The 24779-nt window shown below is 45.4% G+C and overlaps 1 pseudogene; it reads left to right on the top strand.

Moving 5' to 3' along the window:
• The window catches only part of LOC6595241, a 67329-nt pseudogene extending 43028 nt beyond the window's left edge, over positions 1-24301 (top strand).
• The last annotated feature ends 478 nt before the right edge of the window (positions 24302-24779 follow it).

Below are 24779 nucleotides of genomic sequence, written 5' to 3' on the forward strand. Positions count from 1 at the left end.
ATGAATGGAATAGTCTCGGGGGGATGTGACCCCAGTGTAGACACAAACGTTTGTAAACGTGCCACCACATTTCTTGACAGCCGCAAAAACAACTCATTTTGTGGCATTTAAATGCCTCGTAAAGCATTTTTCTTGGCTCAATTTTTATGGCCAACACACCGAATTATTTATAAGACCTCATCTGTTGTAGACCCCACACACATCCGCCCATGCTCTTCCGGCGGAGGGCATTTCTTAATGATTTAACTAGCACTACGTCCTCCCATGTTGGAGAAGAGCCAACCAATGTGGAAATTGCATGAAACCCTCACTTCACTATTTAATTTCTTTGACGTGACTTTGGCCAAGGGACGAAGGGCCCATCGGGAGCATGGGAAGAGTGTGAAACTTTCACTCAACGGTACCTGAGGCAGCGGTACACTCTCCTGTTTTATGGTTACTTCTTGTGCATACTTTTTCCCTGGCTTCCTGCCTTTTTGCCCAGATGCAACAATGTTGTTCGGCTGCCACTGCCATCGAATGTTGCCAAGGCAGCCCCCAAAAGAGAAACCAAAAAATGGGTTGCTTTACGACAGTCGACAAAAAGTGCAACTCTTTCAAATTAACTAGCGATGACGACGACGCGGGCTAATTGGGAACGGAACCCCCCGAGTGGAAGGAACTGAACTGCGATGCGAGTTCAGTATGTAAAATGGCAGTTGACTTTTTGGACCTGAGACATGACACTGTCGCCGCCATATGGCTGATGTGGCTGATGTGGCCGATGTGGCTGATATGGCTGATATGGTGCCGGCAGAGCTACTTAGATAACGTTTAAAAGCCAACGACAGGAAACTTAAGTCATAACACTTTAAATAACGGCAAGAATCAGCAGCTCCACGGTGCACCCACTGCCAGCAAGCCTCAATCCAGGGTACAGGGTAGTGCCAAAAAAGGGAACGACTACGACCACGAGACTACGTTGACGTTGACAACGCTTCATTGCAGCAATTTGCATTTTAAGTTGCTAATGACAAAAGTTATAATTGCATAACGCTCAGCTCAGCATGGAGGACCACCAGCGGCACCCAGGACGAGGACGAGGACGAGTATGAGTACGAGTACGAGCACGAGGACAGGGTACTCCAGCAAGTCCCGTGTGAGTGTGAGTGTGAGCGAGTAAGTGCAAGTGTAAGAGTACCACACACCGAATGACACATGTGTATTGTGTTGTCGCTGTGTAAAGGTGTTCGTGGGGGTTGTTGCAAGGCACAGCCGGAAATGAAAAGTAAATCAAATGACTTGCCATTGCCGAGTGCGCTGCAAGTGCGTACTTCATCAGCTCGCGCGAAAAGGGACAGGGGACCGGTCCTTGCAGTTCCGTGGCCTTCTGCCTTTCTGTCCGTTTCCGATTCTACCAAAAACTTTACCCATTCAGTGCCCATTTTCATGCCTATCCGAACGTCAGAGGGAATAGGCGACATTTCCATTGCTGATTGCTCAATTTTTATTTTGGTGAATGTCCCAAGGCTCTTTAAGGACCCCTCCATCCTCTCCATCTGTATCGTAATTCCTTAAAGGAGCTAATCATATTCAATAGAAGGACAATGCAATGCCATCAACAAATTTAATTACTCTTGCTTAATCAGAAAAAGAAAGCATAAAGGCGAGAGTGGTAGGTAGAAAGTGGAAAGGTGGCAAAGAAAAGCGCATTTTCCATTTTGCAAAATGTCAAACACAATGTGGCCTTGGGCTGGGCTCGGCTCATTAAAGCACGCGAATACACACAAGCAGACACAGACACACAAACAGAGATGCATTTCCCCAGGGAATGCGAAAGAGAGAGCGCGCACACCTGTGCATGAACATGCCCGTGCACCGTGCACCGCGTATGTGTATTTGTACGTGCATGTGTATTTGTATGGCGGCGCAAATAAGAAAAGCTCTTTAGCAAAAAGCAGCAGCAGCACACAAACATAAACAGAAAGAACAAGAGATGGAGGGGGCTAAAGTGTGAGAGAGACAGACACTTACAGATGAGCTCACATGTGATTCCATGTCTTTTCCGTTCTTTGAGGTCACTTTGACAACTGGCAACCGAACCGCAGCTAACTGTGGCAGCTTTACCACTTACCAGGCATCCGACGAGCAGCTTAAACAGGAGAGGGTACACAGAGACCCAGAAACAAACAGAGACAAACACAGAGAGAGAGAGAAAGACAGAGAAAAACGAATGCCACTTGGCATGGAGTATCATTAGAGAAAAATGTTAAATACACTTAAAACAGGAGGAGTTTAAAAGTCAAAAGCGTATGAGTAGGAAATAAAAATAAAATGCAACAACATTATGCCAGAGCCCCAGAAAACAGAAAGTAGAAAGTAGAAAGCAGAAAGAGTGTGCACAAAAATTAGAAAACATGGCCCACAAATGGTGACCAGGAGGAGGAGAAGGGGTTTCTACAGTCTACCCACTAAAAGCGAGTGTAAATACTTTATTTTGTGTACCCGGTATTCATACGAGTACCATCGGGTATATTGTATTCCCATTAAGTATATCCCATCCTAATGCAAATATCGTGCATGGATTACGAGAACTATGTGGGATTGAGAACCGATGCTGATCCATCCATCCGTAGTCCCAACTTTAAAGACAGATGCAGGTATTAACTGTTCAACCGATCCATCATAACTCATTGCAATTGTAAAGTTATTATACACAAACTATGAAATATCATGCGAGTCTGAAAAAGGGTGTGTTATCGTGTCTTAACGGGTATCTTATAGTCTTCTATAACATTCTATCCACTTCGTTTCTTCTGCGGCATCCTTGTTGTTGCGGTTGTTGTTTTTAATATAAAAACGTTGTTGCTGACGCTGCTTGTTTTTAGTTTTTACCCGCTCCAGTCTCTCCGGCAGCAACATCGAGGAACAGCAACATACATAATACACGGATCCACCCTCTTTTTCTCTGGACTGGACCACAACTAACCCCACTCGGCCCATCGACCAGGCCGGGGCAGGGGCAGGGGCAGGGTCCTCGACGTAAATAGAAAATGCTAAGCAGCAAAAGAAAGCCAAAAGGGACAGGACGCCAAAAATGAAATATAAATAAATGTGCATGCCAAAGCAGAAAATCAAAGGGCACACATTATGCATATTGCATACGTCTTCCAACCTCCCCGTACCCCGTACCCCCCTACCCTACTTTATAAATTATTAATTGACCCACACAGAACAGCTACTTGGAACAAAAGATACACTCATTCCCCCTGGCAAGTAGCTGGCGGACTAGAGGGAACAGAAAATCACTAAAAAGACTCACAGGTGGATGCAATTCGAGTCGACGCTGAATGTCAATATAAATCAAGGGAAAACGTTGCAAATTTCCACCGCCAGTCACCTGAGAAAGTAACCACATTTGGCATATGCATTTCCACTTACGGGGTACATATAAAACCACTTTGCCTGCACTAAAACTGCAACAGAAATCGAAGAGAAAGCGACTATTAAATACCCTAAAGCTGCTCCCTTTTTTCCGGTGGCACTGTAATACCTTTTGAGACCATTAAATAGCCCAAAGGGACACCGGGAAATCCTTTGATACTATTATACATATATGTATGTGTGTATAGCATGTACCCAAAAGTTGATTCTTTTAGCAGGAAAACTATAAAACCCTTGTGCATTTCACAGCATACGATTGAAGGAGCAGACTTTCGGCCCAGCCCCTTGCCATTCCATTGGTTGTCCAATATCGAGTTATGGCAAAGTACAACTAATGGGCAAACCAAATCGTTTTACAGCCACGTCCTTTGGCCTCTGGCTGGCTTATTATGTTCTCTCCTCTCTCTCCACTGCAGTGCAGTGCAGTGCAGTGCATGCATAAGATAATCATATTTCTTCCCCACATGCTGTCTCCTTCCCAGTCCTTGCAGTCTTCCCAGTCTTCCCCGTCTCCCCCTGCAACTAAATAATACAAACTATGAGTAAGTGTGTACAAGCCGGGCTGGCAAATTATGGCTAGGACCCTCGAGGGGCGGTGCTAGGGGCTCCTACTGCATTTGCCAGCTGGCAGCAAGTGTGGCCCGCACACCGCAGGAAAACTAAAAAGGAAAGCGGCTAAAGTAGCTGCCAACAACAAAACCGAGCCGAACCGAACCGAACCAAACGGAACAAGAACAACAAAAGTCAAATTAAATTTCGCATAATGTTTTTTTGTTCCGCTGGGGTAAAAGTTTTCTGTTTTTGCGGCTTGGCTGGAACGGAACTTTCTTTTCGGTTGCTTTTTTCCATTTTTCATTTTAATTTTTTTTTTTTGGGTTTTGTTTCCCTGCCAGCCACATGTCACATTTACTTTTATTTGTTGTTTTGGCGCAGTTTTCTTGTGCAGTTTCACATTTGATGAAAAATCGCTGCTACGAACTTGAACCAAATATGCGGTTATGCAGCACTTGCACTGCTGTCCTTTGTCCTTTTTTGTCTTTGGCCCTGAACGCTGAGACAGCTGCTCAGATAAGGAGCAGCAGCATTTGTGTAAGAAACTTTCTTTGGAACACAAATCAAAAGTGGCCCAATGAGGCACACGAATCTAATTAGTTTGCCAGCTTAACGCAGCTGCAGAGAGCAGCCTCAGAGCGGAAACGGAAGTTTGCCATCGCCATTCGCCCATTCGCCATTCGCCATTGTTGTGTGCTCTTCAAGCAATTAGCCAAACTAAAGACTCTGCTTTGCCCTCTCTCCAAACCATGTCCCTGTCCCCACTCCGGCTCCAGTCAATGCATGTTGGCAAGCAAAGCGTTGGTCCCATTCAAGCCTGGGCCTAGTGTCAACCAACCAAAACCTGGCCAGAACCGTCCCGGCCTGAAACCTCATCGGGGAAGCGTTCGAAACAATGGCCACACGCCGACGACACACGTACAACAATCTAAACACAGGGCAGTGGCGGCTATTCTACTCTTTACCACGCTCTCTCCTAACCTGTTCTATCCTCCACCTGTTCTACGAGTATCCTCAGCAGTGTGTGTAGCGCTAATCTCCACTAAATTGTTGTTTATTTTTTGGCTTTAAACGCTGTGTTTAGTCCTGGCCCTTGTCGTTGTCGCTGTCGCTGTCGTTGTCGTCGTAGTGGCTGTCGCTATCCTTCGCTGATTTTGCGTGGCAATTGGCCATTGAGCGAACTGGCTAATTAGCCAGGGCTTTTTGTCCACTACAACAGCAATGGCAACAGAAGGCAGGAAAGGGCGGTAAGCAGTCAGGCCTAGTCCCTCGGTTTGGCATATTAAAAATTAATACGTCAAGTCCTGGGGACAAAAGTGTAAATGCATATTTATGAGCTACTCAGGCGCTCAGTTCAGTTAGATTGTAGATAGATTGTACGCTGGGTGGGAGGGGGTACGAGGGGAGTTTAGCCGAAAGACTATTATTACGTGGCGAGGGCGTGCCACAAGGAAATGACAGGCTAAATTGCAGGACCTGCAACATTGAACCGCAATACCAGCGTACACCCAACCATTCGTAATTAGTATTCTTCAGTGAATCTTTTATGTGTGGGTGCCGTGGCCGTGCCGTATGGCTATGCTAAGTAATTTTCCAGCTGGAAAAGCTGGAGGAATTTCCACTTTTACGCACCCACCAAAGCATGGCCAAAGCCTCGACTGAGATGTTACACACTTTTACACACTTTTGTCATCTAATTTTTGTCCTAGAGCCAGCCAACTGCAATTCCCCAAATGAGTCAAAAGCTGCAAAATGTGCGGCGATGACGCAGGGGCGTCCCGGCTTTTAGCTTTGGCAAGCTTCTGGCTGGCAGGTGCATGACCATGGCTATGGCTATGATGGTGTCGTAGTGCCAGCAGAGATGTTGCAGCTCGGCCAGGTGCGCCCTGGCAAATTCTATTAACGCTTTTCCTGCCAGACTCAAAGGATTGTTCTTCTCTGTGGGCATTACTTTGGAAATTCTCCATTGCATCGCATCGCAACGCATCGGCATTGCTGCAAACCACAAAGTTGCGCTCAACAGGGCATGAAACGTAATTAGTTTTTAATTGATTTAAGCACAAGTAATGTTGATTAAACGAAGGCTGCACCCGGGAGAGTGGCAGGAGCAGGGGAAGGGGCACGGGCAGAGGCAGGCAGTATGACTGTAAGCCACCGCCCGTCCCCCATGAAGCCGGGTCTCGTCCCTGACAACAATGTGACAGCGACACATGCAACATCTCCCCAGTGCGAGAGCAGCCAAAGCTCTTTTGCGGAGGCTCTCATATTTTCTGTGGAGCTGTCATGTGACTGCAACTGAGCAAAGTTGCATGCAGTCCCGTTGACAGCACACAACAAAAGTCCTGACACTGTGTGGCAGCAGCAGCAGCAGTAGCAGCATCAGAAGCTGTAGCTGCATAAAAAGGAGCAACAAAGTGAGACAGTTGCAGAGGTCCCCGCAGTGCCGTCGAAGTTCATTGGGGCAGACCGCAAAAGACAGCGTCTTCTGAGGACACGCACCCCAGGCGGCGTACCTCAGAGCATGTGCCGCACCGGGTCCAGGGAGCCCCGAGAAGATGTTCGTTCGCCATGCCAACTGCCAACAGCGAACAGCCAACAAACTTGCCAAATGAGTTAGCCCTGGCCACTTAGCCAAGTTGGCACCGAGGCGTGGAAGCCCTGTTCCTGTCAGATTGGATTGGCGGTCCTGGTACTCGTACCATCTGGCGACGGGGCTACGGTTTGCCTATCTTCGGTTATTTGCACTCGATGTGCGCTAATTTGATTGTGTTCATGTGATAAACAGGACTCGACCCTCGACCCTTGCTCTTGCTCTCTGGATCTCCGCTCGACATAGTATAAATGAGCTCCGGTAGGCCGTGAGAGACTTCCGACGACGCGACGATAGGGCACATACACACACACACACACACACACCCACTCACATCCGGTGGCAAATAATTTTTTGGGGGGTGCCTCTAATACGATTTTGTGCGATTTATTTGCCAAGCATGTTGAAAGACAAAGAACCCGGCTACGGCTGAGGCTACGACTACGGCTCGGATCCAGCGAGTCCTGAACTTTGCTTCCACCATGCAGATAAGACCAGGGCCGGGCAGAGGAAGAACTATGCAAAGTAATCAAGGAAACGTAAACGGAAAGCGTCTAGGCACAGAGAACACGATATCTTAATGAAGTATCGATTGCCAGCTAGGCTTTCCTCCGGCTCCGGCTCCGGCTCCAGCTGCTGCTCCTGCTCCTGCTCCTCCTCTCACCAGCACCGTAAGCTATTTCCTTGAAATAGCAGTCGTCCCCTGTGTGGGTGAAAGATATTTTTAAATGACATTTCAGTGGAAAGACACAATGGCCTGGCCAAAGATCTAGCACACTTTTCCTTCTAATTATGTCTTAGCCAGAGCCAAGCATTATAAAACGAATGGGTTACGCCCTGGTTTCTTTCTCTATTCAAGCTGCAAGTTCCTCGGGAAAATTACTTGAAACTTATCAAATTCCTTGACATTAATTTGTTTCTCTTCCCACTGTACTCGTTCCGGATTTTACTTTGGCTACATTACGGGCTTTATTTGCTTGTTTAACGCTTATCGGATCTCTGGCCCCCGGGCATGTTGCTGGCCTCCGTGTGTCTGTCTGTCCGTCTGTCAGTCACTCTTCATTGATATCTGGCCTATCAGTTCATGGAAACCAATCCTCTAACAGCAGGGGGCGTGTCAAAAGCTTTTGCTTTTGTCGTTTAATTATTTAAAATGCGAAAACTTTTGGTTTTCTTGATGGCTTTTTTTTGGTTGTTACAGTCTGAAAGTCTGAAAAACACGCATGTGAAATCCCAAATGAGTTCATTAAGAAAATGCTGGCGGAAACGAGGACAGGTGGAAGTTCTCTGTATTCTCGGGCAGGTATTTCGGCTTAGTCGAGCAGAGCTCGCTAAATATTCAATAAGCGGCAATTTTTGTAGCATACAAATGGGCGCATTAGGGCGTAATTTACAATCGACGCGCTGTCAGAGGCAAAATATGCGCACAAAAGTCACAGAAGGAGGCAGCAACTGAGACTGTGGAGAAAGTCAGAGGCAGATACTGAGACAAGATAAAAGGCTGAGAAAGAGACGGAGACTGCGAAAGAGAAAGACCCAGCAACTCAGGACTCAGTCAGAGGTGTAGTTTCAGTGCTATAGAATGGATCCCTCCCTTCCTCCCTCACTGGCAGAATATTTATGCATGCATGAGTTGGTATGTGCTTTTGTGTCAGTGTATGTGTAACCAAATGAGTCAAAAGGGAAACATTACTCATGCCAAAGAATACCGAACCGAACAGCATGAAATGCTCACCAAATCAATGAAGTGCAGTGCCCCTTGAATCCAATGCAATGCCCTTAAGCCTCATCCGGCAGCTAAATTGAAAACTGCTATCAACACAGTTTTAATTAGTGAAAAATAATAAAGAAGACGGTTTGGGAAAAAAGATGTGCCAAATGGAATGAAATTCATTTAGGGGCTTCCTCCCCCGGGCTTCCACCCCAGATCCCAGCTCTCGACTCCGTCTTGGCCCCAGCGAAATCGTAATAGAACTGCCCAAAAAAGATGCCAAGGTAAAACGTCTGGCGGTGCAGTCGACACACCCGGTCACTGCCTTCTAGCTCCTACTGATTTCCACCCACATCCCCCCTTACACCCCCTCCACGGACTGGCAGCGTCTCGTCGCCTGCTTTTGGCCTAACTTTGCTGCTTGTTAGGAGGAAACAATGTCAAACTCATTAGTGCTCCCAAAAGGCTTTCTTTTACAGTGTCGCACACAAACTTACACTCACTCACACATACACACTCGACAGGTTTCCTTGCCCCCTCCTCTAAGGAGTGTCCTTGCGCGAATGTGTGTGTGTGTGTGGCAGAGCAGACGCTTTGAACTTTTTCTTAGCGTATACTTAATGGATTAATGAGATTTTTTGTTTGCCCAAGCCAACAGCATGCGAAGGCGCCTAGAAAAACGAAAAGTGGGATGAAAAAGCGGAAGGAGGAAAGTCGTAGAAATGACTCTACAGAGAAGGGCACCAGTGGCAGAAAGGAGCAGATGGAGAAGAGAAGTAAAAAAGGGGCTGAGAGAAGGACTAGAAGATGGAGAGGGCTAGCAAGGTACTGCTGCTGGAGTGTGGCCTGAACCATTTTTAAAGGTAAACACTGTTTATGTGTTAAAAAACGGTGCCGAAGAGCGCAGCACCGAGGGCGAGAACGAGGTCGCCCTGAGAGAAATTTGAAAAGAAAGCTGCCACCGAGGCTAGCATCTACCATCTCAGGACATGCTTAGTTATCCGCCGAAACCTTGTACTGATAGATCCGTCCAAAGAGCCGCACTCTACTACGCCTCGTAAGCTCTCCAATCAGCTCCAGTGCTGGCCATATATCCCGCAGTTGCCGTACAAATCCGTTTATCTTTCAACATAACCACAAACAACAAGCTAACAAAACACTCAGCCATGGCTCTACCGAGCAATTGCTTAGAGCCAAGTTGCGTGGACACCTTCCGTTTTCCGCCCGGGCCAGCCAGCTCAGAGATCAGAGCCCCTCTTTAGTGTCATAATCACCCGCAACATGAAAGGCAAGAAGCGTTGACACTTTTTTCCACACTTGGCCGAAGCCAAGCCCCGGCCCCATGCGGATCAGGAAAGGAGGCACTAGCTGGAGGTGGAGCTAGAAAGAAGCAGGTGGCTTGGACTTAGACCAAGACTGACTTTGAATTATTTGTTTACCTGGTAGGCACCTCACCCCCACCCCACCTGCCTTGCCTGCCTTTCTGCCTGCCAGTCACCATTCTGGGAGAAGGCTGCTGCACCCATAGTTGGCCTTAGCCTCCGTCATTGTTGTGGCCAACACGCACCATTGTGCGTAACAAATCGCAGCCATAAACAGGCAACGGCAATGGCCAGGAACCCACACACACAGCGGAGAGCTGGGAAGGGAGGATAAGCTGCCAGGACTTGGAGGAGGCTGAGCTGCCATAATAATTCACAATTTTTCACAGTTAAGTGTCAGCGGTTGCGTCGCTCGCAATTGTCGAGCCCCCAAGCCCCCTCCCTTTAAGCTGGCTGGCATTAAATCAAGCAAACGACCAGAAAGCAAGAAATAAAGCTTAGCTCCCCGAGTCCTGATTGGTCCGGCTGGCGCGCGGTGTATGCGCAATATTCGCTGTGTCCGGACAGGGGCAGGTGCACTCGCAACAATTGCAACCAAATACGAGCCGGAATACACACCAGTTGACAGTGACAAGCCCATTAGCCCCTGGTAAAGAGCATTGTTTGACTAAAGCGACAAGAGGATGCAGCCTGCGGGAGGGCTACATGCTGCAGCACCCACGCAGCGAGTCCTGCAACTGCAGCGGGCATTTATTTGGTTGCCCGATGTAGCCATTGCTCTTGGTGTTTCCGGCGATGCAAAGCCACTTTAACTGTCACCACCAGAAACATCAGCTAAAACATCAGCCAAAAACAGCAACAGCTACGGCCACAGCTATAGCCAGCGTATGCAAAGAGACTGCACTTGGCGGCGGCCCACTCGGACCCACACACACACACACACACACACACAGACACGCACTTGACAGCTCATGAGAGGAGAGGCGACACATCCCTATTTCTTAACTGGTTGCCAGCTTTTTGGCTGAGGGTGTAGGTTTTTGTTGTCCGACTTACACTTGTACGGATTTATTATTATGTTCTTCTGTCTTCAAGAGTTGACATACGAGTACGTATGATCACCAACAATTTTTCATAGCACAGAAACACTGGATGGAAATAAGTTGTTGCTTTCGAAGTTGTTAGATGACCATTTTTACAGACCATTCTTTTTGAAGCACATAATCTAATAATCCTTTGTTTTACCCGGAAATCAAAGAGTATAAAGGAATTAAATTCGAATCAAATGCCTCATTTGAGGGAAAGGCGGATCGAGGTGCATCCGGCCCATTTCCAAACACCGATACCACAAGATATGGTCTACGAAGTCTCGATTTCGGGTCCTTTTTACAGTACGTTTTACACTTTTTTTCTTTCTTAGATAGAATATGAATACGTATGAAAGCAAAACTGCACAACTCCCTTTCACTTTTCGCAAAAATTATTACCATTTCAAACAATTTTTAAATTGTATAACATAGCTTTTCGAACTGAATAAAAACTTTCTATTAACCAATTTCAGGTGGCAACATGTAGAAAAATCTCTGTGCAGCTAGGAGAGGAAGTTACATATATGATTTGTATGCCAGTTGTCCAGTGTCCTCCCTTATGCCCCGCCACTTGCCACACCATAAAGTGGAAAACTTTTCGCGCAAAGCTTCTTTTGTTTTCCACTGCAAAACAATGGCTGGCAACCCCAACTTGTCCAAGAAATATTATTGTATTTTCTAATAAAAGAAACTGCAATGCAATGTGGAATGTGGAATGTACTCGACAAAAATCATTTCCCCTGGCCTCGGACGAAGGAACTCTGCCACGGACTCAGGTGGCATGCAAATAAATGTGCCATAAAATTTATTAAAATTGCTTTGTGTTCGATTGTGCAACAGTTGGGCCGCAGTTGTGTCGACTGGTGTCTTCCTTTTTTTGTGTAGAACAAATAAGTTGGCCAGGAGCTTTGTTTGTTTTTCCTTTCCGCCTCGCCCCCCGGGAGACCAGAAACCCGTGCCGCCAATGAAAACTATTCCCTGGCAATGGACACCGAAGTGGGGAAAATCAACGGAAGCGGAAACTTGTTTTCTGTGCCGAGTTTTCGCCGAGTTGTCTAAGGCCCAAACAAACAGCGCAAGTTAGTTGCAGTCTAAGGACTTACCCCTTGGCCAGGTTTCCTTTCCACCCCTGCTACCGTCCTGTCCCTACCTCTTTCCCCTGGTTCCGTGCAGTTCTCTCACCATCCCATTCTCTCGACTGACTGCAACTCTCAAGTTTTAAACATTTTCATTAGCGTTAATTAATTTGAAATATTCTTTTTTTCCCTGCTCTCCTTTTTTTGCGTTTGCTGTGTGCAAGCAAATTATTCAACGTGGCCGGGACTGTGCTGATGAGGGGGTTTGGCGGTAGTGGGTAGTGGGTAGTGGGAGGACTAAAACCTCTTACGTTGGTCTAAACTCAAAAGCGCATTTAAGGGCAGCATCAGCAGAAAAGGACCCACCGCAGCAAGAGCGAGAAAGGGGGGAGGAGCAGTCCTTTCGTGGAGGAACCAGGGAGCCATTGCACGGTCGGCTGGCCAGCGCTAGCCGCAATTTTTAATTACGCGAAAGCCGATCCGATCCGCAACAGTTTTGGCTTTTGCATCATCCCCAACATGTTGCGGGCACCACCAGCAGAAGCAGCAGGAGCAGGGAGAGTCGTGGGCGTGGCCAGCGAGTTGCAAAGATTTTGGCCGCAGGACAAACGTTTAATAAGCCCAGGCCAGGCGCAAGATTGAGGCCGTTATGAGGTCATCCCCTGCCAAGTGCAGGCTGAAGGACTGAATGACTTAAATTATAAGCGACTGAAGGACTGACAGAGGCAATGATTGAAGAACTTTGGGACTGATTGAAGATTGCATTCCCTGGCTTGCTTTTTATGAGAAAATTTCAACCTTCTAGATACAGATACCTTAGCTAGCTGCAACTTAATTGCTGTGCCCGAGAATGCAATCAATTGGAATGAATGCTGCCTCAAACAGTTGTCACTTGCCACTTGCCACTCTCTCGTTGTTCCTATCTTTGGATTTCTATCTCAAGGCAAATGCAATCTTCGCGCAGCCACACTATCAACACTCCACTCTGATTTTATTAACCAACTTTTGCGGCACTCTCGGAGCGGTCAAGAATAGATGGGGCCCGGGCCACAGAAAGTTGCAACCGCAACAATTGAGTTCATAACTTGGAATATTTAGCAAAAGAGGTTCGGGGTTCGGGGCTCGGGACTCGGTTCCCTTTGCGCTTTTGCCCAGCGTCTTTATGGCTGTTGGCAGTTCCTTTTTCCACCATCCAGGTGGAACTTATTAACTACCTCAGAAATACTAAGTTACGTTACCAGTCGTTGATTGCCTGCCTCCTGGCCACTGGCCACTGGCTACCGGCTACCGGCTCCTGGTACCTGGTACATGGCTCTTGGTTCCTGATTTCTTCGCTGAATCGCTGCAGGTGGTCGATTCCTTTCTCTCGACGACCCTCGACGGAACTGAATTACACAATATCGCATGTAAAAGAGTTTGTTATTATTTTTTGTTGGGTGTGGCGTGCAATGCTTTAATAATTCATGTGCGACAGGCAGAAGCTGCCCGCCTGGGCAGCAGCTTAATTAAAGCCGATTCTCCCTGCCATTTGCCGAAGCTCCTTTCGAGTGTATTTGCACAAAGGACTCTCTAACTAATGCACTGGACCGCAGGCCGCAGCTGGACGGGGTCCGGCACAAAAACTAAATTATGCTGATAAAACTGGGCGCTGCAAAAGTCACGTTAAATGAGGAGGGGGCTCAGGGCGACAAGATATACACGACTTCCTCTTTCCGTCCGGACCGACTACGTGAGCCTGGCAAAGTCATATGTGTGCGTGTGCCTCACTGTGTGCCAGATAGTTGAAGTGCGACCGGCAACAAAGCGGTGGAGGGGCTGAGGGATAGTCCCTCTTTTGGACAAAATTATTTTTGTTGATTTAACTAAATGGCGACAAGTTCAACGAGTGTCACAGATGAGATTATAAGCGGGTAAGGCGAGGTCCCCACGTACCCAGATGGCAGCCAGCGCCCAAGGGCAGACATCAAGAGGAAGCCACTTGTGCATACAGTGCTGTGAAATAGTATGCCGACGCAGACCACTTCAAGATTGTTTGTGGTCATTCATCTAAGGGCCAAATGACCTTCTAGATTATGATAAAAATGGTGGTAATATGGGGTTTTAGAAATCGTAACTTAAGTCATGATTTCTGGGCCCAGTAACGACGGCTGGCCAGATACTTTCAGCCCGGACTGTATCCTAGTTTGGTTAAACATATGCCCTCACTAAGCTTTTGCCTAAACAAACACAGACAGATAAACCAAAGGGTGGAGGCGGGAACGGAGACCGAGACGGAGACGGAGACTTCACACGAGCCCGAGCCAGAGCCAGAGAGATGGCCAAAGTTTGAATAGCAAAACGCCGCCTTCCATATTGAATTAAACGTTTTAATATGCGGCCAGCTAGCAAATTTATAGTTTGGCTTTGAATTAGCATATGTGTGTGTGTGTGTGTGTGTGTGTGTGTGTGTGTGTGTGTGTGTGTGTGTGTGCGAGAGAGGAAGCGGATATGCAGATGGCGGCCATTTCTTTCGCAGGCTAAGCATTCGACAGGCAAGGACCAAACCCAAACCGAACCGAACCCAATTTGAACAAATTGTGTGCACAAAAGCGCTCATGCAGATGTGTGAAAAGGAGCGAGAGGAATAGAGAAGGATAGAAAGAGAGAAAAACTGGCAGTGAATGACAGAGTGGAAGAGAGAGAGAGAGAGAGAGAGAGAGTGTGGGGCAGGAAGAGGTAGCAATGGAGTTGGTGTTTATCTTTGCCTGTTGCCTGCATCTTCTCGGCTCAATTTTCCACTCAATTCTTGCTCTGCTTGAAACTTTAAGCTGATCCAAAGTTTTCCCCCCGCCCCCATAGGAAATCCTTTAGACTGCAATCTTTCAGGTTGAAATCTTTAATCTTCTAACTGGGTTATCCACACACACACTCACACATCCACATATCTACATATATCTGTCATACTGTTCATAGGGGAAAAGAGAATGAACCCTTTTGCAAGTCATTCCCATTCATTCCACTTTTTTTTATCAACGATTGAGCTCTCTTTTATCCCCCATCCTCTGGAATTTTGTCATTTGTCATGCACAACGTGACGTATGCGTAATGATTCATTAACAAGCCAATTTGCCTGGCCATTCCCCCTCTCTTTCTGGCCGTACGTCCACCTCTCTCTTTCGCTCGCTTGTCGCCAGCTTACGCTCCATTTGTCCGGGGCTATGACGTCGCCTTGTCATTGCCGGCAGTTTGTGTTTATTACGGACTTTTAATTTATTTCATTACAGAAAATTAGCTCGCTTATCGTCAGCAGAAATCTTAACCCTCTGCCGCCAGCAAGGACGCCAACACTTAGCCAAATTAATGCTAAAAATATGTACAGAGCACACAACATGGCATGGCATGGATGCGGGGGGGACGGTGGGTGGAGACGGGAATAGAGCGTAGACCGGGCCAAATCAAAATCGAAATCAAAAGACACAGTTCAAAGCGACTGTGACGCCGTCGAGGCTGTCCCTGGGACTGCCGCTGAGACCACGCCCCATCGTTTATCACCGCCCTCGAGCCACCCCGCGAGAACATCGCGATAAGCAAAGGATAATGCGGCCGTGTAGATTTGTCTTCTCTTTCGTCGTTTTCAATACCCGGCAATCGTTAAGAGGATGGGTATGCTGTATATTCGTGCAAGTGAGAGCATCCTGGATAAGGATTCCAAAATGTTAATGTACACCCAGGGAAAACCACTTTTCTCTGAGCGTGTAGTTTTCAGGATACATTCAGTTATATCCGAAATGGGAACCGGGTACTCTCCAGCATTTTTCTGGTGCGTTTATTTAAAAAAACAATAGAAAGAGGCGCTCAAAAAATAAAAGTAAACGAAATAAATAACGAAAAGAGGCTGCCATAACAAGAACAAACAAAATAGAGATGGCTGTTACTCCTCTCCCACGTCTCCACTCTCTATGTTTCTTCTCTATTTTCCTCTGTGTCTCTCGATAGCTGGGCCCGGCTTTTCTTGTCAGTCGAGCACAGTTTTTCATTTTTTTTTTTTGGCTCGGGAACCCCGTCTCTTTGGTTTTTTTAAGCTAAAGGATTATTTGCTTGGTTTATTCCTTTGACTCTGTGTTTTGTTTTGTCTTTGGTTTGTTTTGTCGGCTCCTTCACATTTCGTTTGTCGTTCTGCTCTTGCGGTTTTTTCTGGCCAGGACCCCGCCTGTTCCCCCAGGGTTTATTTGCGCGCCTAAGCACGACCTTGGATATATATAGTATATAGTATTTGTGTGTGTGTTTATTTAGGTCGCCTTTTTGGGTTATCAACGGATGGATCCTGGGAGCCCGGCGCCAAAGCCGGATCTGTTAGTTTAGTTTATTGCTTAGCAGCTGATTTTGGTTTATTAATTTCGCATTAAAGCTCCTACTTTTGCCCCTTTACCATGCGAGTATTTACAGTTCACATGGGTCCCATTTAGGTTGAAGTAAACGAGGAAATTTATTACGGCCAACTTGTATTCGCCGTATCTATCGGTGCCAGTGCCAGTGCCAGTGCCATCAAAAGTTGATCTACAATCTGGAGCGGACCATCTTTATATTGCACATTAATTTTCGGTTCATCTTCCGCGCTCGTCAAATGTCTCAATTCCATAAAAATGCAAATTGCTGGGGAAACGGGAGCCACTTCCTGCCGCCCTGTCATTAAACGGAACAAAAGCCAAACTGAAATTGCATGAGAATTATGACCTCTATGAGGCAGTCCGCAGTCCGCTGTCCGCGGTCCATCTCCTCTTTCTGTCTGTCTCCCTGTATGTCAGTCAGTCAGTCTCTCTGTCTGGTAAGTGGGTCGCCAACTGGAAGCAAAGTGACTGGAAACTTTCGCTGCCCTCAGCGGATTTTTATCCCAGAGATTTATGAGCTGAGACAGGGAATGATGACCCGACCCTCGTTTGCTGATGTCCTGATCTGCTCTTCACGCTCATTTTGCAGCCTGGACACTTTTTATGCCCCACCACCTGCGGTCAAGCTGCGAAAAAACCACAAAAAGGCATCGCATCGGCCATCATCATCCACCAGAGGAAGAAAGTCCCATAAAGGGCTAATAAACTGGCCTGCTTTGCATAAGAACAAATGTGGCCATTGGCTAAGCAGCATTTTTATCAAAAGGTAATTGGATTTGCGTGGCCTCGCATTGGCTGCCATCCAGCGTTCCTTTGATTAAAAATGTTCGCAACAACATGGGCAGCGCGCGTTGAAGAAAAGCTTAAAAAATCACGTGCGGTTTTGGGTAATACATTTTTCAAAACCAGCAACACCGACTCCTACAAAAGAAAGCAGGATGAAAAAACAAGAAATGGCTGGAATTCGGGTATCGAAGCGATACATACTCTTTGGCGTGAGATTTTTCGTGAGATCTTTCCAGACAAATAGATGAGCCTCAAAATGAAGTACAGCCTATAGGCTGTATCATACATATATGTTGGACAAATCCGACACCTCTTCAAAAGATTGAATTGAAAGAGTACAACTACGAACATGCTTGGAATTTCTGGCAGCGGCGCTCCGCCACACCCATTACCTGCTTAATGCAATATACAGCCACCCACGTAGCCACCCAGCTATTGCCAGCAGCCACCAAAAAATGGCCGCTGTGTGCTGGTCAATGCGGCCGGCCACCAGGTTGGCGTCGCTATAGCCTTACATTATATTTTTCTCTCTCTCTATACGTATGCTTGTGTGTGTATGTGAGGTGATTTTTTGTTCTCATACTCTTTTTTGGTAGATTTTGTTTGCGGCTGCTTTGTTTTCGCTTCGTGTCCCTTTTTTGCGCTTACGCCATTCTCGTTTATTTATTAGCAATTTTATTAGCTATGAATTTGTTTGTTTTTATCGTGCACCTCACCGCAGTACAGCCGCAGAGCAAGTGGTGGAAGGTGAAAGGGTAGCGGGATGGGACGAAGAGGTTAAAGCGAGTAGAAGGAGAAGAACAAAAACAAGGCCCGAGAATGAAGAACAAACAACTAGCGCCTAAGCCAACTTACACCGCACCGAGCGAAAGAAATGGTTATCCGAATATTTCAGTTTAATTTTAGAAGTTCAAAAATATCTATGATACATTTTTGAAGATAATTTTTATCACATCAATTACATTTTGAAATTTCAACTTCGGACTTAGTATCAAAAGTACATTAAAATTTTACAAGGACAACATTTTGGATTATCATTAAATAATTTAAAAATGGTAAAGCTTAAACATGCTATAAATATATTTTTTTGAGTGCATCTCAAAAGGGTATTTGTTGGGTTCTGGTCGACTTTGTTTTCCTGGCGAATGAAAGTGATTTATATTTCCAATAATGAAAGTGACTGCCACCCTCCCGAAAGCTTTTCCACTCCTGCTCCTCTTTTACGTACTCTTTGAAACATTTAAATTTAAATATTTTCGCCTATGCCTTGATTTATTCTTTTGCACCGGACCGCTCCGCACCACACCAAGCCACCCTGCACCACACAACAAAACAAAAACAACAATGAAGCCCAGGGGCTAGGGACCCCATTCCGGAGTAGCTGGTGGGTCGTTTCACGCCCGAGCTCCTCACAAAAGGAGTGATGCGATGCGAACCGCTTTTATTTGTCTTGACTTGTCAACTGAGGTGATTAAAATTTAGGGATTTCCGGGGCCCCAACTCAGAAAAAGAATTGTCAACCCGCAAAAAAAGGTGAAGAGGGACAGGTGAAAGGATCTATGTATAAAAAATGCAAATTAGTTTGTTTGTTTTGGGTAAAAATCTCCCAAAAGTAAAAGAAACATTCAAGCGACAAAATGAGGCTTTAATTCGCTGAAAAGTTCAATCTTCAGATGATTATGAATGGCACTTAATGGCCTGAAATCTGAATACCATTCGAATTAGCTGAATGACCACTCCACTCCACGAGAATCCTTTTCGAGACCCCAAATGAATCCCACAATTTCAACAGCTCTTTTTTCTCATTTCAGTCAAACTGCAATTATACACTTGTATTCTTATGCACATCTCCAGCCGCTGCCTAATTGAAATGGTTTTTATTTCCCCCCCAACCAGAGGGGGCAAGTATAAATTTAAAATGTTAATTCATTCGAGCAACCCTCGTTCCCATTACCTGCCCCATTGGCCACTTGAGAACGTAGCACCACTCCTCTTGCCCTCCATACAACTCATATACCCTTCGAAGAGCGGCTGCATACCACTTTCTTGATGAAGAATGGTACTTCGAAATGCATCGAAAACCCATAATAAATATAATTATACTTCATGAGAAAGATCAGCATGTGTCTTCTGACACACCCATGCAGGGAGAGTATACAACGATTTTTTGTAGCTTTCTTCGCTTTCTTTTTCGCTTGTTTTTATTTTAAAACATGCACTAAATGCTCCCCTTGCGGCAATTTAATAAATATAAAAGCCGCGCCAGCAGCTTGAGTAAAACCAGCGTCCCCTCCGTCCACACATAGCCATTACAGGTAAAAGCAGGAGCGGTTCTCAATGAAAAGGTTAGCGGATGGGTTTTCCAAAACAGAAAGCCTTCGAAATCTAGTTATTAATCCGGTAAGCCGATAAATACAACTACGATTATTTTACTTTTATTTTATTGTCAATGTTGTGGCCCTTTTTTGGAGTCCTTCGTAAAACCGTTCCTGAATCGAAGCGCACACTGCCTGCATTAAATTTTCACTATTTTCAGCGTAAAAAAAAAACACACACACATACTCCCCACACACACACAAACAGACGTACACAGAAATAAAGACGGGCGCCAGGGCCACGTCAATTGAATAGGTAGGTAGGCGCAGAGCCAAAAGTGTTGGCCATAAGTCAGAAAACATGAATAACAAATCAATTCAGTTTTAACGGCGCGGTGGAGCAAATTCTTGGGCATGGTAGAGGACACACAGACAGGGCACATAGAGAACACAGAACACCTTTGAAAGGTGAGAAAACGAGGTGTTGAAAGGCCAAAAGAGAAAAGAGACTCTGAAGAGCGACCCCCCAAAACACACACACACACACACACAGACACACACCTTCGTGGATGTGGGGGTGTTAATGGCAGGCTGGCGTCTCCTCGGCCATTGCCGGGCGTCGGGCATTTTGAATTTTTAATGGAAAATGGCCCCGCCTGCTTACATGGAACCATTCTCCCATTCCCATTCCTAACATCCGCCTCCACTCGACACTACCACTGTTCCACATTCTTTATTTTTTTTTAGGCATGTTTGCATACACTTACGGCCAGCAAACTATGCATATGCATGTGTGTTAGTGTGAGTGTGTGCTTGAGTATGTGGGTATACCACTAGCCCCCCACTCTCCCTCTCTCTCTCTCTCTCTCTTCTTACGCTTATAGCCTCCCCACCCACAGTCGGCTCTTTTTTATCCCCTGGCAAAATTGTCCGGTAATAAATTTTCAGCGTTTCCTGCCGACAAAGCGCCGCACTTTACAACACTTTTGGCATAAGCAAACAAACATATACATATACATATGCAGGGGAAAGTGTATCTGTGTGTGAGTGAGTGTGTCCATGCGTGTGAAAGGGTATATGCATGTGTGAGAGTGTGAGTGAGCGGCCATGTAACGGAAGTTAAGTACACACTAAGTTGAACTCGTGCGCTTGTAGCGGCGCTTCCTTCATATGTTTTGATACTCTCTCTCTCTCTCTCTCTCTCTCTCTCTCAAACATGGATACATCTCCTCCTCTGGCTGTGAAGCACCTTGCCGTCGCCTCCTCCTCCTCCTCACCCTCTCCCATTCCTTCCTTCCGCTATTTGCTTGCAGGTGAAAATGTTTGAGATTCTGCCGGTGCTGTCCAAAAGCTTAGAACAAAACTTTTTTGGTATGCCATCAACATTGATGTCCCGTCACCCGTACCCTTCACATACCCCTCCATTAATGTGCGAAGGTTTCTATGTAGTGCTGTTTGTGCTTCCAGTGTTAAGTATGTTTTTTGAGCAATTCATGTAGACAAGAGGAGCCACCATGGGAGACGTACTCTTTGGCACATACTCTCTTTATAGGTTGAGTATTTTTTTGACACCCGATAATCGTGAAGAGAAGGAAGGGGATGTAGCATTCATGCAGATTTATGTTACATGTTGCCAAGGGGAAGAAAGGGTTATATAGCTTCTATATTAATTAAATTATCTCGAAAATATCTTTCTACCATGAATATTAAGATTTTTTAAACTTGTAGTTGTAGGAAATAATAATACAAAAATAGAATACTATTACCAAATCAGATCGATCCAAATATAATACCTAGTATATATAACTTCTATAGAAGGATTGATCCAAAGAGGTATATTCATCTGCGACTCCCCAAGCTAACGCATGCAACCTTCTGTGTCCTTTAGTTAGCTTAATTTTTGCAGGTTCCTTTCCTGGTGCATCGCAAACAGCATCAGCACAAAAATTCAGCACAAGTGTTGGTAAGCTGCCCTCGTTGTTGTTACTTGAGCTAATAGAACACTTGACAACACTGGCCCCAGTCCCACCACCACCATCCAGATGATTATGCACAGGTGCAGTACGCGGGTGTAGTACGGAACGGGCTAGAGATGGGTATGGTGTGGCGTTTTCGAGCCTGTTTATGTAGTACCCTCATTAACTGTCATTACACAATTTCCATACAAAAAAAAATGTGTGTGTGTTGAGCACAAGTTTAGTTTCTCTCCAGCCCTGCGGCACGTCCAAGGGGCTCCACAAAAGTTCTCTCTTCTCGGGCTACTGCTACCTCAGCCCCCATTCGCATGTGTGTTTGTCTGTGTGTGTGTGCTTCCGAGTCTCTGTTTGTCTTTAGAAAAAAAGAAAATAACTTTTTAAATTGTGTTAAATATTCCATTAAACAGAAAGCTTTTTGTATGCAGTTGCAAACAAGTGTTTGTTGTAAGAACAACAGAAACTGTCAGTTGTGGCACCGATGGTATGGTATATAGATGCGCGTGCCGCAGATAAGTTGCCACATTGAAAGGCAGCCGCGTGTGGGAGAAGCATCAGAAGGTGGACCCTCCGATCGGCCTCCCCCATACACACACACACACACACAACCACACACCCACACAGACGCACTCAATAAGCCTGGACTTTTTATTATAATTTTATGCTCAAATGCATACCACTTTATTGTTCTGGTAAACTTTTGCTAACCGAACCAAACCGAACCCAACCCCAACGTCAGCCCCAGCCCCAGCCGACCCCTTCCGGCCGCTCGGTTCCCATCAAGTTTATTGCGGGGCTTAGCAACTTCCATGACAGAGCATTAATTGAGTCGGCAAGCTTTTAAAATAATTGCCAACATGCAAGTACACTTTTTATGCGAGAATGCCACTTTTTACTTTTATTCAAAATCTGATACGCTGCAATTTATTGGTCAACTAATGAGGAGAGGAAAAACACAGTCTATCAATAATATACGAGTATCATGGCAGAGGTACACGAGTGTGTTCATTTTGTAAACATGTCTAGATACATAAATATATATGCACACACCCAGGTGTTTAGGGTGTTTATACATATTGAACTTATACTACATAAATAGGTAGCTTTAATATACACCTAACTATACTAATTAGTTGCAGTTGTTACTTCTGCAATGATCCAAACATGAATATTGAACACATATGTTATGGAAAATATTGAAATCAATCTCCCAGCCCAGGTCATTTACATTCCAAAATTCAAATTAATCGGGGTCCTGAAACTGAGGCTATGAGACTGACATCGGATTAAATTTATCGACGCATATCATGCCTCCCTACCTAATGCACTTCAGGTATTACAACTTATAAAAAAAATATATAAACGTGCATATAAGTACAAATTATAAACGCTCTTTATGACTATCGTGCTTTATAGTTCTTATCGCTGGTCTACCCCAAAAGTCGTGTGCTCGCGCTGATGCAGTCTCCAAGTCCAGTCTCCAGTCTTATTTGTTAATAGTCCTTATCGTTTATTTTCGTGATTACCGTTTGTCTGCCCCAAAATGTGGCTGCTCCTATAAGAGGAGCCAGCAAGCAAGGAATCACCAAAAGTTAATGAAACTTACAGCAAATGATAGATTGCAGAATGTCTTACATGCCGGAAATCACCTACGATGAAAATCTCAAGGTCTGGAGTGGACCCGAAAGATCGAACTACTTCCCATCGTACCTTTCCATTGGGGAGATCATCTTCCGGGAGATGGAAAGCCATCCGGAGCTCGTTGCACAGGTATGCTCATAAATTTCATCATACGAGGAATATAAGTGCAATATCCACTGAATCCACCAGATCTCAGCCACCGAAAAAACGGTGCTGACCCGGCAAGAAATACGTTTCAATGCAATGCGAGTGGCTAGCTATATGAGAGGACTTGGCTTGAAGAAAACGGATATTGTCGGCCTTGTAGCCAGGAACACCACACACCTGGTGGCCGTGGCATACGACTGCTTCTTCAATGGCATACCGTTCCACTCTCTCAACATCGCCTACGAACAGAGCACCATAGAAAAGCTGTTTAACATAACCAGACCACGTCTGATCTTCTGCGATGGGGATGAGTACGAAAGAGTTCTGGCAGCCACCGAAAACCTGGGCACGAGAATCATTACCATGCGTTATCACCTATTCGGTAAATCCTCGCGGATTCAGGATATCCTGACCACTCCCATAGGGAAGAACTTCCAGCCCTCCTCCAGCCCTCCAGCCCGACCAGATTTTGGCCATTCTCTGCTCCTCCGGAACGACGGGCATACCGAAAGCAGCCACGAGCTTCTATCGATGTCTTTGTAAGTTGAACTAAAACTTCTATGTATATAGACTATTTCATTCTTTATCATCTCTGTTATATATCTTTAATATTGTTCTACAGTCGTATGACCTCTAACATGCAACATACATACATGCAGCACTCTGGACTGAAACTCCGGTCTGGCGTCTACCATTCAAGTATTATTGCTGGCAACGAATTTGACCCTGGCTTCATGTGTAGTATGATCCAAGAATACAAGATCGGAGTACTCTTGGAATGTTCTTCTCACTTGTTCATGTTGGCGAACTATCCAGGATTCGAAGACGCCGACCTGTCGAGCATAGAGCATATCATTTTTGGTGGCTCCCACTGCTCCCTGGAAGTTCAGCAACGTGTTCGATACAGAATCAAGGGTAGGTTGATCTTTACCTATTACTGGGCACCTACAACCTGCACTTTGATGAGAAACCCAACTCTGCGGGTCGCCCAGCCGCCGGCAGCAAGATCAAGATAATTAATGAACAGGGCGAGGCTCTGTGACCTCTCGGGACGCTCAGAAGTGGTTTCACCCCGGAGATTTGGGCTACGTGGATCTAGATGGCTTCCTGTTTATAAAAGATCGCAGGAAGGACATGCTCAAGTGCCATAGCGTTATGTACTATCCGAACGAGATAGAGAACGTCATCTCCAAGATGCCTAATGTCGCCGAGGTCTGTATATTTGGCATTTTGGAAGCGGTCAATGGTGCCGCTTTTAAAAATTTTGACATTAATATGACTATTTTTTATTTTTGCAGATATACATTTGAGTGTTTGAAAATGTCATAAGTATATAAGTGTTTATAACTAAACACTTTTCTAACCAAAGTTCCGTATGAATTTTAGATCATATTATTCAAAGGCTGTTCGGAAAAATTCGTAGAAAATATAAATGTAAATCTGCGCGCGCGGATTCTTATTTCGAACAGATCAATTGTGTAAAGTAGTGTAAAGTATATTGAAAGCAGCCAATTCCTTCAATCGACATAATTGGAAATTGGGCAAACAGTGGAATTGCGCTCTCCTTTTCTTTCTCGCCGCTGCTCTCTCGTTGTGTAAGTGTATCATAATAATAGTAAAATAAAAAATAAATCAATCGTATAATTTGGCATCCATCGATCATATCATTACTATCATTGGTAGTTTGAGGTTTTATGGTATAGTCATCAGTTCATCTATCTATTAAATTTAATTTATGTAGCTATATAAGGTTTTTTAGTTTTCGGTCTTGCATCATTAATTCCACTG

This window comes from Drosophila persimilis, unplaced genomic scaffold (genome assembly GCF_003286085.1).
Source record: "Drosophila persimilis strain 14011-0111.01,24,50 unplaced genomic scaffold, DperRS2 tig00000000-arrow-pilon, whole genome shotgun sequence".
Classification (NCBI taxonomy): domain Eukaryota; kingdom Metazoa; phylum Arthropoda; class Insecta; order Diptera; family Drosophilidae; genus Drosophila; species Drosophila persimilis.